Below are 14,983 nucleotides of genomic sequence, written 5' to 3' on the forward strand. Positions count from 1 at the left end.
TTTACTAATCCTTACAAATGACCCCCACATGTTAATACCAGTGAAAATCATGGACCTTAGAAATATCAGCTAAAAAAGTACATGTCCCCATGGGCTTCACCATACTCCCATATCTGTAAGCCAAAATTGGGATCGTCTATCCAATGTCATCCGTACGGTGTAGAGTGACAAAGGGCAGCTGGCAGTGCCGGAGAGAAAGATACAATGTATGGTGTTCCATTGACAAAAGTGGGCCAAGTGTCCGAGAACAACTGTACAGGACCACAATAACCCCTTGCAGCTCACCCTTTGCCACCATCAGAAGAAAAATGATGACTTGCGAATGTCGTGACTTTCTGCAAGTTGTCATACCTAATTGCTGCATGTTCCATGACAGGTTGAATGTCAGGCTACGTCTTCTGACAAATTGCTGAATATTCTTTAAAAGTGAAGATGTTCTTTAGCAGGTCTTTCATCGTTTTGAGTAACTTGTGCTCTGTTTGAGCAAGAAACAAAATTTGTTTTTTGTTCAAATCTGCATAATATGCAGGAGGTGATGGGTTACGTGGGAAATTAGCAAATTCATAATTATGTGGAGATCTCAAGCCGCGGGTGGCTACCTCGGTTTGCGAGATGAAGCGGAAAAGCGGGGTCAGTGAGCGGAGCAGAGCAGAGTGGCAGCGGCAGCATGCAGCAGCAGCAATATCGCTACATCACTATCACTACCTGTACTGCGCCACTGCAGCGGCTTTTGTGCGGTGGCCCACCAATAGCGGGAAAGGAAGAAAACAAGGCAGCACAGCTGTGGAGAGTACGAATTATTGCCAGCATTGGTGTTCCCGTGATTGGGGTTTTCTGTGGCATGCGCAGCCGCCAAGAGTCGGTGGCCGCAGTGAGAATGTGTCCTCGGCAGATCGCGGAGGCGGCCCGGTTAGAGCGGGTACAGCATGCGATTCTGTTCTGTGTGCCCCACATGCCTCATATCAGCTCTCCACTTGCCAGTCTCCACTTGCCAGTCTCCCCTTGCTCGCCCCCCTCCTCCCCCCCGACGAGAGAGCAGCAGGAGCTGCAGAGGAGCAGAGGAGCAGGAGCCACAGGGGTGGAACTAGGGCTGAGCAAGGGGGGTTTTCATCCTAGAAAGCGCCCCAAGATCTCCCCCCATGGTAGAGCTCAACTTGAGCCCGAGCAGCCAATTAAGTCAAACAATTAACTAATCAACTAAGTCGAGCTGAATCGAGCTGGACCGACTGGACTGGGAATTCCGGTGTGTCACGGCTGCCAACAATCGCCAGTGTTACTTCACAAAAACAGGCAGCATAAGGCAGGCGGGCTTTTTTACCCTTCGACACCGTGGCCATTGATTGATAACCCTGCCGATCTCATCCATCACGGACCCGCAGTCACTGAATTAATGAATTAATTAAACCCGTAAAAGGATCTCGAAGGACTACAAACTATGAGGTCAGGGCGGGTACGCAGGGCGGTTAAACTTGCTAGAGGCACAGTTAGTGCAAGCAATACAAGCAAGCGAAAAAGGAAGTTTAAAACGCCTGCCGAGCTAGAGGGCGAACCTCCGGTAAAAACCAGACCTGCTTTACAGGAAGAGGGCACTATAATTGTAATAGCACCTGAGCAAAGCGACTCACTGCAGGGGAGTAAAGCAGGAAAGCATCTCCTTTTTCAGTCCAAAATTGACACCAAATTTTGTTTTTTTTAAGACGCAGGCGACACCCAGCTCTCACGCCCCACCGTAATTGCAGGGCTACAAACTCCACTCCCGCCTATACATCAAGAGGACAGCGGCAAGGGGGAAAGGACTGAAGAGTTCGGTGGTAAAGGAGGCTGGGTGGAAAGGTCTGGTTCAGTCAGCCCCAAACCAGCCCAACATGGACAAGACGCCCCAGTAAACAGAATCCTGAAAGACTCCAGAGTTCTCGGAGAAAAAGCTCAAGGAACGACACAAAGGGGCAATTCAAGAGCCACCTCAAGACAGGGGAAAAAAAGCGCGAGATCAAGGGAGTATGGGGAGCATGGGAAAGCTTCACATAAACATCAAGCGATAAGCGTAGGCCTGAAACTGCTTCAATGGCTCTAAGGTCACAACGCCTAAGGTTACCGACCAATACAAATACGACGGGTGCAATTGTGTTTCAACAGACCCATTAGACATTCACTAGCTAGAAAAACCAGCATGAAACTCACTGGTGGGAACCAAACCCGTCCTAACAGCGGCCAGGTTGGAGGAATGAAAGACCAGAGGGGGAGCACCAGAAAACTCAAAGGAAAAGCAGGGCTCAGAATATAAAGCTCGGACCGATTTATCTCAAATTAATCTAGTAATGACCCAAGCTAGTATGACAGAGACCCAGAAGAATCAAAACAGCATTCATATCTCGATAAGGACGATTGGGAGGCACTCCTGGCAACTTATCGGGAGGAGTCGTGCTGGTGCAAATCCTCAGAAAATTCAAAAATAGGGGGAGCAAGGTAAACAAGGCTCTCCAGTCAGCAGAGGGGTTATATGCACCATCTAAATGTACATCTAAATGCACAACGGGTAAACCTAGAGCTCAAAGTGACATAGGAAAAACAATTCACGGTGGTGACCTCGGCAACTGTAAAGAGATGAGCAAAAATCAGACAAAGGAGATGCCTGGGCAAGCATGATTAAAACCGTGCAGCTTTTGGTAAAGGCCTTGCAATATCAGACCGATAAAATGGACATGGAACTAACCCTACTGAATAGCTTGGCATTTTTTTGTGGTAGCAATTGATGGCAAGCTGGGCACCTTAAAATGTACACTGCAAAGCTTCCAGGAGCACACGCTAGCTGAACATCGTACCTGCGGATGCAGCCCAGTTGTGGATAAACTAGCAACCCTCCCATCAATGCAGACTGATTTATGCTCACAACTCAAAAAGGCATCGAACCAAGCCCAATTATAGAATAGAGGAGGGTACACCCCGAATGGGCTTCGGAAAGGCACAGTGATCCATCGGGGTACGTCCGCACAAACGGATCAATCGGTGACTATGACCAAGAATCCACAAACTAATGCTAGAAATGAGAACAACAATCAAACATCAACATCTATATTTAGTCAAGGTCACATGTTGGAGCTTGCTGAGATAGAGAATGGGGAAATGAAACTGAACACAAAACCAAGACGGGCACAAAAACGGAAGGGCAGGATTCAGAAACAAAGCCTCAATATGGATGGATTTCGATGACTTTTTGGGGCAATGCCAGTGCAAAAAAGGAGAATGGATTAAAAAAAACAATACCCGAAACAACTAACCCAAAGTATATTACCAACATGCCTGGTGTCATCCAAAATCCTCTGAGTGGAAAGCAAGAAATCACTGTGTCCGAGCTTGTCTGGGAGGCTGAGGTAGCCGTCTCACCGCAGCCTAATTTAAACAGAAATTCTGCCGTAAATCAATTCAAAAATAGAATCGAAGTAAATACAACAATGAGCATCCAACCGAATGAGACAAAGCAGGATTTAATGCCCAATGGATATTCTTGGACATCAATCACACTTGATCCCATCCCTGAAGGGAGGAACACAATTTTGGGGAATTCGATCAACCCCAAAAGCAGACTCATTGTCAACAAGGAAGAAGAGAAGGTATGGAACAGGCAGTTTTTGAATAATAGCATAGCCAACTTACAAATACCTGTCATCAAAATTGAATCGGTCCAAGAGCTTAACCAAACCAGTCAAAGCATAAAACTGCAAGGAAGCACAGGACATGGGATAGAAAGGGTCCAAAATTTTCAATCAGGACCCACTGATGGGGATCAAGCGGATAAGGGACGCCCCCAAACTGAGGCAGGACCGCCTTACATAAGAGTCCAAAACAATGTCTCTAAAGGGGTAGGAGTGAAGCAAACAAATTAAATAACAAAAATGTTCCTTTCTGTGTTATTCAATTATAGTGTGATTGATCACAGCAATACACAGAAAACCATAGGGAATACAGTTATAAAGATAAAGATCACAACAATATAAAAACTTGGTCCTTTGACACAAGGACCAAGTTTTTATATTGCTGTGATCGTATTGATTCATATGAATTGTAATAATCATGTTATGTATCAGCTTCTGAAGTGAACATTACTCAATGTATTTTGAAAAAGAAGACACTTGCTGTGTTTCACTGAAATGAAATATTTTCATGTTGGACTTTTTATTTTTGGAATATTATGTACATGTTGATGTTTTTAATTGCACTAAGTAGAGTGTTTTGGATCATACCCAAATCTAATCTTGTTTTTAAATAAAAAATAATGGAAGGATATGATTCCACGTGTTGAGATATATGTATCTTTATAACTAGATTTCCTATGGCTTACTGTATATTGCTGTGATCAATCACACTATAATTAAATAACACAGAAAGGAACATTTTTGTTATTTAGTTTGTACTACCCGGTCCTTTCTGGTTCACCTGGGAAACTCTCTTCTTTGTAGAGGTGTGAAGGAAACAAATGCTTTTTTACTCCAGAGTACATCTCTAAGGGAAGGTACGACGTCCTGAAGCGAGGCAATATTTTGTGGCTCCTATCCCACATACCATCATTGGCAGAGATAAGGACGACGATCTGGAGTGAATAGAGTTTATGAAATGTATGGATCATATGGCAGGAGAAAAAACAAGAGCAACCTGGACCTCCTCAATAAATGCACACAAAATACTCCCAGAAAGCGAGATGTTAAAGTCTGATAATTATTGCTCCGTACACCAAACCAGGCTATCCAGATCCGCTAAACCTGCAACTTATGAGGGGATTTGAGGGGACCGAAAACAGACGAGTTACATCGGTGCTGAAAGGAGCCATAGTGCACTGATACACTGACATGGGACAACAACTGGAGGATCCAAGAACTTATTGAAACCCCTTCACATTGCAGGAATGGGAAGTTGAGATAAGGTGGACTTTGAAAATCATAAACAATAAAAAGGATTGACAAGAACTTCGTACCCCATATATGGTAAATGTTAATGGGCTAGTACGGCTATGGTCCTGGAACGTAAATGGGCTTGTTAACAAAATAGCAGATCTGGAATTTGTCACCTACATTAGGTCTTTCGACATAGTAGCTCTGCAAGAAACCTGAGCATTGGACCCACATCATCTCCAAGGATTTTTGTGTTTTTACAAAGGTGCAACTAAGACGGCAAAATATGGTCACCTGCAAGGAGGTCTGGTTTTATATGTGGCAAACCCAATTGTTCACACTGCCTGCACTCAAGGCCCCAAAATTCAATCATCACTAGCAGTAACTGTATCCTTTCCATCTACAACAAATGCAAGGGATATCAACATTACGATAATAAACGTGTACATTCAACCAAAACGCGAAACTAAATTAGCCAAGGAAATGTGCACTTTCGTGGAAACATGCATAAGAGAAGGCCCTACTACTGATCTTATCCTCACTGGGGATCTAAATTATAATTTAATGGGTTCCTCCATGGACGAAGAAGTGCTCCAGCAAAATATAACTTGGAACATTCCACCACAAGGAAAACTACAACTGGGCAAACACACTAAGTCAGGACAATCAATCCTGGAGGACCTGGAACATTTAAATTTAAGGGCACTAAATGGTAGATCAGTTGAAGATAATCCTCCGGTACCAACGTACAGTTCAACCAGAACAAGCTCAATATTGAACTATACCTTTGTCTCCCTAGGTCTGTTTCATCAAATTGCATCGTTTCGTATGGGCAATAAAGGCGATAGTGATCTTCGGCCGAAGGAAATAGGACTGAGAACCACCATTCCAGCATTTGAACGCTGCCGGGCACCACAGGGATCAGATGTCACCATCAATCTAAAAAGAATAAAATTCAAGATAGCTGTTGGCAGCAAGATGTTGGAAGTTGCAAAACAGCATTTCGTCGTCGGAGAAGGGGAAGTTGAGAAATGGCTAAACTTTCTAACAATGATGGAAGTATATGCATCAAAGATCAAACCACCAAACCAGCAAAGATTCCGTGGCACAAAACCTATATCATATACTGGAAAGCAAGAAATTAAGCTTGCCAAAAATCATATTTATTGATCCTTGAGATACCTCCGGCACAAGCCCAATAATAAAAGTCAATTAGAATTACTACGGAGTCAAAGGGCAGATTTGAAAAAACTGAAAAGGAATATTAATAGAGGCATGGAGGATGAATTCCGGGTAAAATTATTTGTTGATGTTAAACACAATAACAGCGCCAGGTTTTGGAACACAATAAATCAATGTATTCATCACAATCAGGATGGCATCTCCTCGAATATCGCAGAGGAAGATAGGGTAAAAGACCTCAGTTCCCATTTCCAACAAAGCATTGAGCTAAGAAAGCTATTGATTAGTGGTTTTATTAGATAATGAGGCACATTTATTTGCTGGCACATTATTAGAGGATCTCCAGGCATGGGCCACAGAAAGCGCTGTAATTCCTCTACAACTGACTGGATTTGTAAAATCAGTCTGGACAATAACCAACATACTAAGCATGGCAATGCTTATCGACAAGGCTGAGGCTTCATGGACACCTCTATACTTATGCTTAATTGACTATAAAGCTGCATTTGAATCATGTTAACCGAACTAAACTATTGTCCAAATTGCATAGATGGGGGCTGCCACAGCCCATATTAAACTTGCTAATAAACTTGGACACTGATGCATGGCTGCAGGTGAAGCTGGGAAACTGAACTTTCCTGTCGAGGAGTATTCCTACGGAAAAAGGGGCTGAAACAGGGTTGTATTTTAGCCCTGACTCTCTTTAACTGATATATAGCTGACTTAGTACCACTTCTAATTAGCTGCAGCTCACATGCCCCAAAAACTAGGAGACATCTTCATACCCTGCTTCCTGTACGCGGATGATATAGTGCTGAGTGTCAAAACAAAAGTAGGGCTACAACATCTCTTAAATGCAACACAGGACTTCTCTAAAGCAAATGATCTAACAATCAACCTGGATAAAACGAGAACTATGATAATCAGGAAAAAAAGGAGACAAACTGGAGCCTGGTTTTGGGGAGAAACTAAAATTGAGGATACAACGGAATACAAATATCTGGGTGTGAAGTTGAATATAGGGGGCCGCTTTTTTGGCACAGAAGAACACCATCCGGCACAAAGGCCTTGTATTGGCTACCACTCTAAAATCGCTAAATTCTAAATTGACGGGACCATCAATCTTCCCTTTGATTGAGGTAGTTCGGGCAAAGTTGCTGCCAACAATCACCTATGGCAGCGAGGCTCGGCAGAGATGCAAAAATACTTGACACCACAGTAACAACAGCATATAGGGTCATCTTTGGGCTGCCCAAACATACCTCACTTGCGCAAATTAGGCTTGAATTTGGCGTTTAAAAACAAACAGTTGCAAGACAAGGGGCCTTCATTATTGCATGGGATAAAGTGCGAAAAGCTCTGCATGTCACACAAATGAACAACTATGGAAGGAGTTACAAGCACACATCACAACACCTGCTGCAATATATCTTTACTGTAGTTTAAATGGGAAGAGGCTACATCAGATTTGGGAAACACCAACAACTAATACCATTTTTAAAAAACTAGTGTGGAAGACAGTAAAACGTCTATCTTGGCTGGAGCACAACGCCTCATTGACAAAAAGGGCCCGTGGTTGGATGACATTGAAGACATTTACAAAGTTGGCGGCTCAAGCCTATTTCTATCTGGGTTATGACAAAAACATAAAAATAGCTTTCATGAAGTACAGACTGGGGCTGCTACCCTGTATTCAACATCTTCCACCGTGATTAAGAGAGAAAGCAGGTTCTGCGTGCCGCTTAAGTCGATCAGCACCTGACAATCTGCTGCATTTACTGTGCTCCTGTAAAAAACTTCTTAAGGAACGGAAACAACTATTGAAGCAACACTTCAGCCAGCGGGGGATTCGTACCAGGAGGCAAGCTCTGCTGGCATGCTTCGCTCCCAATGATCCGCAACTGAACTGCAGTCTAGTGAAGTATCTGAGACTGTGCGAAAGCAAAATCACAGCACCTGAGGGAACGTTGCATGGAGCTGCTAGTATCTTAACAAGAGTTGATTTGCCAAGGCCAGAAGGGCTTGCCAATGCCTGGTGGAAAGTCTCTGGGCTACTGGAATGCTCCCCGTAGCACTTGTACAGAGTGTAGATACCATGCTGGTGAAGCTGCTTAATTATAGAGTTTTTTTAGCAGGTTTTTAAACAAGAATCATGAAGGAATGAGTTGCATATGCACATATTTGTTTTTATGAAAATGTTGTAGTTTTGCAACGGTTTTAATTAACTATGCAAATAAATGTATACCATATATAATTATGTGGAAAATGCATCTTTCTGTTGAATTATCAAAAAGGGGAAACATTTTATAATCCCAGTAGCCTAGCATGCAAGGAGTGCAGAAATAAATACTGTAGGGTGTTAATTTGCTTTTAGTTCCTAATAAAAATGTAATACATTGTAATGAACTGTGTACATATTGCAACATATACCAGCAGATATGAAAGCACAAATGACACACATTTTGTTTAATAATTCTGAAGTGTGATAGAAACTAAGAATTTTTATAGGCTCAAAACAAATCTTGGTGATGCTCAAATGATAAAGATTGCATTGCACATTTGTATTGCGTTTACTACCCCGATATGTGACACTGGAGTGATTACCTACATGGGCCGCAAGCTACGCCACATATGATGGTGTGTGGTTGGAAGGGCATTTTTTGCCCTAAGTGGCATGGGTATGCCTAGACGTGGGCCCATTGCTTGCTGTGCCACTGGATACAAGCTAGTATGGGTAATGAGGTGTGATACCTTGAAACCAGTCTCAGGATTCTTGTTTCCGGTCCAGGAAGAACCTGGCTTGGCAGTTGATCTGTTTACATGAGGAGCAGGATTAAGACTGATTTGCAAATGGTTGGGTCCAAGCTGGGGTGTCCGGTTGAGCAAAAGAACAATGGATTTAAGCCAGATCTGTGACTGGGGGTGAATTTTTGTTCTGTTCAGCATTCCGTCCATCATTTGTTTGCACAGCATTTTTCATCCTAAGTGGGATGGGTATACCCAGACATAAGCCCCTTGCTTGCTGTGCCACTGGATACAAGCTCGCCTGGATGATACCCCGAAACAGGTCACAGGATGCTTGTTTTTGGTCCAGGGAGGACCTGGCTTGGCAGTTCGGGCTGGACTGTTCATATGAGGAGCAGGGTCAATACTGATTTGCATAGGGCTGTGTCCGAACTAGGGTGGCAGGGTGAGCAAAAGAAGGATGGATTTAAGCCAGATCTGTGACTGGGGGTGAATGTTTGATTTGTTCAGCATTCTTTCCATCATTTGTTTGCGCTGCATTTTTCACCCTGATTGGGATGGGTATGCCCAGACATGGGTCCCTTGCTCACTGTGCCACTGGATACAAGCTAGCCTGGATAACATAACATAACATAACATAACATAAAAGCTAGCCTGGCTGATGTGGTGTGATTTAGCTAAACCGGTCCCAGGATGCTTGTTTCCTATTTAGGGAGGACCTGGCTAGCAGGGTCAAGAATGATTTGCATATGGCTGGGTCCAAACTGGGATGGCAGGGTGAGCGAAAGAACAATAGATTTCGCTGAGATCTGTGACTTGGGGAGAATGTTTGATTTGTTCAGCATTCCGTTCATCATTTGTGCCCCTTCCTGCACAAAAACAATCCTGCCTGCAACGGAGGCACCTGTGCCCTAAGGCTCTTTTGGCAGCCTAGCGCCATTGAGGCACCCTTGCACCATGTTACAAGGGTGCATCCGTGTGTGCTAGAATTCCAAAACGGCATCAGCGCAGGCAGAAAGCACAGGAATGCACTGTATTGGTTAAATATGGTGCTTTCCTGCCTTTTCACTTTGGCTAAGGGCAGTGCAGAAAGGTGCCTCGCTGCAATGCCCTATGCCTAAATACCATAAATGAGACCCAGTGTGCATAATTCAGCACTATTTCAATTGTGCTTAAAACTGTTGTAAAATTCCACCTGGCCTAAAAGGCCATTACAAGAGATAACACATTTTGCAAAAAATCAACACATTTGAAAAACTGTGCTCATATACAAATCACAAAAGGGAAAATGTAGAAAAATATATTTCCCTCATTGTTTCTGAGTTTACTATGACTACAATATGACATGAATATGACCAAACTAGATATGAGACATTCGGTTAAATGTGAAAGGTTAAAGAAAATTGAAACTTGAGTTCTTGACGATTTGAGAAAAACGAACTGAAAAACTTTGGCCCTCATTTTGATGGCAAACGGACTGCCCGACATCCAGGCCATCATTCTGTTCGGCGGATTACAATACCAGCGGTGGGAACAATTATGTTGGGGGAAAGACCGGCTCAAGGATCTCATCGGGGTGGCAGTTGAACACCAATCCCTACAATGGAGGTGGGGCCAGGGCATGCACCGCCAGAGGAATTAGGATGTCCTTTCCGACTGTCTTTTCATGGAGGTCCCACCACCATGGAAAGGCAACCGGAAAGGGAATTTGGGGCCTCAAGGAGGGCCCTCATCTACCGTGGACCACTGCTAAGTGGCCAGTGGGGCTCATGTGGTGCCCCGCCAAACATTCATGCACTGTGTGCCATGCACCACCGGGCACGGTGCATGGAGGCTTGAAAAATGCCCTTTTCTACTGCAGCTTGTTCTGCGACCCTTTTACGGGCTGCAGCACAAGCCGCAGTATAAAAAGGCAGTTTCTGACTGCCTACATGGCAGTCTTATCAAACTATGGCAAGTGGGACTGCTGACTCTTTGTCGGGCGGTCTCATTCCCACAGCAAAGACAGTCGGACCACCATTGTAATGGGGCCCTATGTTTTGGGAAACATTTCTATCCATGATTTTAGTAATTATTACACAGCATGCCCTACACATGTCTTCATATAGTATAAGGAAGGCAGGCCCAGATGGAAGTCAGGGTGGAGAACTCTTAAGTGCAGATTCCAGCAGAAATCCTCGGCACCGAATGAACCAACCATTTACGCGAATGGCAACCAATGTCAAAAATAGTGACATGGTCAGTAATCCAAATTCTGCAGACAATACTGGGAAGTAGTTGTACTCTTTTACATACTCTTGTATGCCATTGTGAATTGCCCCCAAAATATTCAGAATCTAATTAGTAAAAGTGCCAAGAGGACAGAATCCTTTCTATGAATACTAACTGTATATGAATAGTCCCTGAATATTCCCAGTTTAGATGTTTGGGGGCAATTTCCAATACCATGGAAGAGTATGCAGGAGTACTCCAAAATGCTTTTGTGATTAGGACCCAGTTTCTTTCAGCCAGCCCTACACTATGAACTGTTAACAGGTTCGTCAGTCAGAGTCTGAATTCACAGTGTTTCAGAAGTTAGAAACATATAGGAGGGGTTTGGCATTCAGTACTGGAAACTATGGGAAGCTGTACTACAATTGGAAAATCAGAGACAGTGCAGAAACTGTAAGAGATCAGTCCTATATTGTCAATGGGAAGTGGTGCTCATTGAAAGATAACACCACTGAGATACATACAGGAAGTATAATCCTGCACGGGTGTGCAAAGATGACAATCACCAGGGTGTTCTACTCGGAGGTGAGAGAGAGATGTATTTCGATGAGCGACAGCTGACCTCACAAGCAAGAGTGCTAAACGGGAGCTGTTCTCACTCCCCCGCCATTTAGAGTTTAAAAATGTAATAAACTTGGTTCCTCTCCAAGAGTGAGGGGCTCTACTACAGGTGACATCCCCTTTACTTCTGGATTTAAAGGAGGGAGGGTGAGCACCCGGGGATCACAGTGGTGAGAGTCCTGAGGAAAGTCGGGTTATTCGTTTAGCTGGCCGAAACATGTCGACACTTGTGCAGAGTAGAGGGGTTTACGTCTCATTATAAGCTCATGCAACCCAGCATCCACATTTTTGTTTTAAACCTGGACAGGGTACCTAATATTAAAATGACGATGAGGACTCCCTGATACCAGTTTTATATCACTTTTTCTGTACCATTTTCTCACCTGTGGTCGTGAACACTTTACACTTTGTGTTGTATTGCCTTCCCCTTCCTATTGCTCCACCTCCAGCGTTGGGCTGACGCGGAGGTGTGTTAGCAGCCCTATGATGAGGCATGACAGCTTGCTGTGTGTGAGGGCAGTTTTATCAATTTGGTGCATTCCCACACACTCATTCACCTTCATGCAGTGTTATTATCCCTCTTCTTTTTGTGTGATTAAATCACCAGATCTCACAACTGGCACTATGAGCTCTTCAGACTGCACAACGTCTGAGTCAGGAAACCCTACAAAGGCACACATTGATTGCTCATGCACTCTTTACGTCAACTGTAGTTCTTTCCAGTACAGTAGGTGCTGTGACTGCTCAGGGAAGGTCCACTTTCCTTCCTTACATGCACAATCAAAAAGAGCTTCACTCTGTTGGTGTCAGACCTCACTTGCCTATGGCACTGTCTTGTAAATTCATTGAAAGAACTGCCAAGGTCTTATTTGATTTATGGAGACTTCTTTATAGCTCTTTTATGGTTCCAGCTGCTGCCTTAGCCAGTGTCAGCTGCATCACTCTAGTCCAGACACCACATTTAACTGCAGCCCATACAGCCACATAAGGATAGGACTGGCGAGGCATTTCTAGGCAGCCTCTTCGTGTGGAACCTGATATGGTGTGGCCGACTGCTCTTGAAGCATAAATTAGGTATCCATTGCCAGGAGAGTGAGTTGACAAAACCCACAACACATGCTCTAAATGAGTAGCACAACCCCGATATTTTGTGAGAGGCCCTGCATTTGGTGCACTGGAAGCTCAACAGAAGCCTGCCTGCAAAAGTGGTGCATCATAATATGTTCTTTGTATTGTGTCTTTTGAAAATCAAGCTCACTGTGCGCCAGTAAGTGCTGAGCCCGTTCTTCTGATGTTGAACGGCAGGGAGAGCTGTCTCTTTAAATACGATTGCATTACAGAGTAAACAGACGTCACTCTGTAGATCTTCACTGGATTGTGCATGTGAAGGCGCAATTTGAAACGTCCCTTCACATGGGCATAATCTATGTTCAAAAGCAGACTGCACTACACATGCCTACAACAGCACACAACGTGCGCTACATAGGAATGTCAATGGGCGGGCGTAAAAAAGGCCCCGGCCCTATTACCAATTAAAATCAGTGTAGAACAGTAGGTGGCGGGATGATAAAGTCACTTCCCGCTCGTTATAGGAGTTAAACGTCCACCCTTTCCTTGTCAAAGGCTGAGATGATGTCTGAGGCAGGCAGGCCTCTTCCACTCTATTGGGTTTCCCCTTTCACTACACATGGCAGAAGAGATTATGGAGAAAACACTTTACCGAATTATCAGCCGAGGCCAGCAGAATTTAAGGAGAGTACACAAAGAGTTTCTAATCTTTCCACAGGACAATTCATGCAGAAACAGGTATGAAAGGCTATGGTTAAAAAGCCAGGCAAGATCAAACTCTCTGTGCAAATAATTAACAAAGTCTTGATAAAGTAGATGCTGAGTTTGAGTTTGTTATTAATCAGTCACGGTAGACGCGAGTGCAGCATTTGGCCATTCAAGGTCTCTTATTGTGTGGCATGGTCATTCATTCTACTGAATACGTAGCAATGATGCTTTGATGCAGTTTCGAAAGGGAGAAACAGAACGGGCGAGAGGGAGAAGGAGGCAGGGTAGGGCAGAGAGAAACACGATGTGAGAGAAGTTGGGTGCAAGAGAGCGTAATAGGTTGAGAAAGGCACATGATGAGAGAGTGCATGAACGAGATGGAAATAGTTGACTATTGGCAGGGGAACAGATGTGTTACAGACACCTGATAGTCTCAAAAACTTCTGTTAAAAATAGTGCTTTTTTTGAACTTATGGTTTATTTGTGGCTACGCCTGGTCCCTTATATCTACCTGGAGCGCATGCTATGTTTCAGACATGTGAAGCAAAAATGAGTCATAACACAGTAAGTATTAAAGCATACTGTTGTTTCATGAGTTGAAAAAAACGTTTGTATTCTTTCAGATTTAAAGTTTAAAAAGATTAAATACAATGGCCAGTGTTTTTGCATTTTGCACCACTGCACGAATGCCCTTTTTTTTTTTACAGTTTACATGAAGAAGCAACCGAGAATATGATGTGACAGGCCTTTGGATGGAAAACATTGTAATTTTTGGTGATATTAAAGAATAAGCAGTACTTATTTTTTGTGCTGATAGTCACAAAATGTTAGCATTAATCAGTATTTTTCACTCTTATGATTTTCTTTGTTATGTAACTGACCATTTAACCTTTCACTGAGGCCTATTGACAACTAAACATGTTATGTAACTCTACCTTTGATGTACTGGTACTCAACAGTTCACACAAAAAAATACAGCTGGAATACAAAGTTGGGTAGCTAAGTGGTACGCTGCCTTGGTATAAGTTATTGCACCTGTGAGTTATTAATGCTGAGCAGACCTAGCAGATGATGGATGCAGTGACAGGAGACAGGCTATTTAAAAAAGATAGTGACAAGCACACAAACTCTATAGAGGGAAATCCTGTAAATGGTTAAATAGCAAAACTATTACATTCAGAGTAGGCATGTGTTAGTGAGCATGCAAAAAACAGACTACTGACAGAAACTGGACATATTGGGGCCTTTTCTGGCACATAACTGGGCATACAGAGTATATGGTCGGCCACAGCCAATCAGTATGCATGCAGTATGACCTGAACAGTGATAGGACTGCGACATACATTTGCAGGCTTAACGTTAAAATCACTAATATTTAAAGAAAAACACTGTGACCAATAATGTGACACCTCTATGGTCATAATTACACATAACTGCCATCTATTAAGTTGGGGAACTTTTTCCATCTTGGAAACATGCACTAAGGACTTCTACTAAAGACAATATCCCTTATTCTGGTTTAGCATTAATATGTGCTGGCCCCTAGTTCATGTGTTGTTGTA

General features: G+C 43.4%; 1 long non-coding RNA gene across 2 annotated transcripts in view; it reads left to right on the forward strand.

Annotated features, from left to right (window-relative positions):
* The first annotated feature begins 13,224 nt into the window (after window positions 1-13,224).
* Window positions 13,225-14,983, forward strand: part of LOC147701875 (uncharacterized) — a 174,569-nt gene continuing 172,810 nt past the window's right edge. For both annotated transcript variants that reach the window (XR_015297203.1, XR_015297204.1), the window contains exon 1: window positions 13,225-13,451. This is a non-coding gene — a long non-coding RNA (uncharacterized LOC147701875). The remainder of the gene's footprint in view (window positions 13,452-14,983) is intronic.

This window comes from Lissotriton vulgaris, chromosome 7 (assembly GCF_964263255.1).
Source record: "Lissotriton vulgaris chromosome 7, aLisVul1.2, whole genome shotgun sequence".
Taxonomy (NCBI): Eukaryota; Metazoa; Chordata; class Amphibia; order Caudata; family Salamandridae; genus Lissotriton; species Lissotriton vulgaris.